The sequence below is a fragment of the Cajanus cajan genome, chromosome 1, assembly GCF_000230855.2.
Source record: "Cajanus cajan strain Asha chromosome 1, NIPB_CcT2T_4, whole genome shotgun sequence".
Taxonomy (NCBI): Eukaryota; Viridiplantae; Streptophyta; class Magnoliopsida; order Fabales; family Fabaceae; genus Cajanus; species Cajanus cajan.
The window spans coordinates 77209482-77210681 of NC_138517.1; positions in this window are offsets into that span (position 1 = coordinate 77209482).

Here is a 1200-nt window from a genome sequence, read left to right on the forward strand (position 1 = left end):
AAATATCAATATTAATATTAACTTTATCATAAGTAAATATTAGTCAAACCTTAAATATTTATTAGTTTTAAAAATTAACAATAAAAAATATTTATTAATTCAAAAATAATTTTAAATTTTATAATTTAAATAATAAATATTAATAAATTTTGTATTAATATCGATAGATAAAAGAAAAATAAGAGAAAGAATAGAGAAAAAAAGAAAAAAAGAAAACTGAGAGAGATGAAAGAGAGAGACAAAAAGAGAGAAGGAAGAGAAGAGGTGAGAGAGAAGATTGAGAAGATGAAGAGAAAAAAGTAAATAAAAAGTTACACAAAATCTCAAGAATTTAAGTGAGATTGTTGAATGAATGTATGATGCATAAATTTTATTAAAAAGTTTTACAAAATTTATCTTATAAAATAATCTATTGAAGTTTGTATGTATTCTAAATTTAGAAAACTTTTTAATTTGGTAAGAGTCTCAGTCAAATATTATTAGATTTTGACATATTATTTTAAAAAATTTAATTGTTTTGATTGAACACTATAAATCAAATATTTTTTTATATCAAATAGTACAAGATTTTTTTAGAAAAAAAATTAAAATTCTTTTAAAATCCTGACCAAATACATTTTTTGTTTTTGTAAATGTAGAGAATAAAAGATAAATGTTGTGATAGTATAATGACTAAAAATATGAAAATGCAATAATGCACAGTGCATCAATGTTATTTCAATAAGATGTTAATGCTACATTATTAATTATTAATTAATAGGAAAAGAGGCATTTCGTGTCTCTTGATTTTTAAAAATAAATAAAAATGAAAGAGATAATAAAACGAGTAATTATCGAAAGAATGTAAAAATAATTGTTATTATTACATGAAGAAAGATGTTAGTTATTAAAAAAAATTCTTTTTCCATTTTTTAATTAATTAAAAAGTATAATGTTCTAACAAAATGTAGGGTCAAAAATAATTATTAAGATAAATATAATGGCGTTAAAGTGAGTCATAATTCAAAAGACTAACTCAATTCATCACATTAATTTAGTTAATTTTTTTTCATTAATTTTGGGAGCCAAATGAGTTATAGTTGGGTTGGCTCACCCAATCTACCAAAAGTTTAAATATAATGAAAAAATTTATACCTCAATAATTAAAAATAAAAACATCAGTTGAATGATAGTTTATTTAGTATATAAATCAATGAGTGA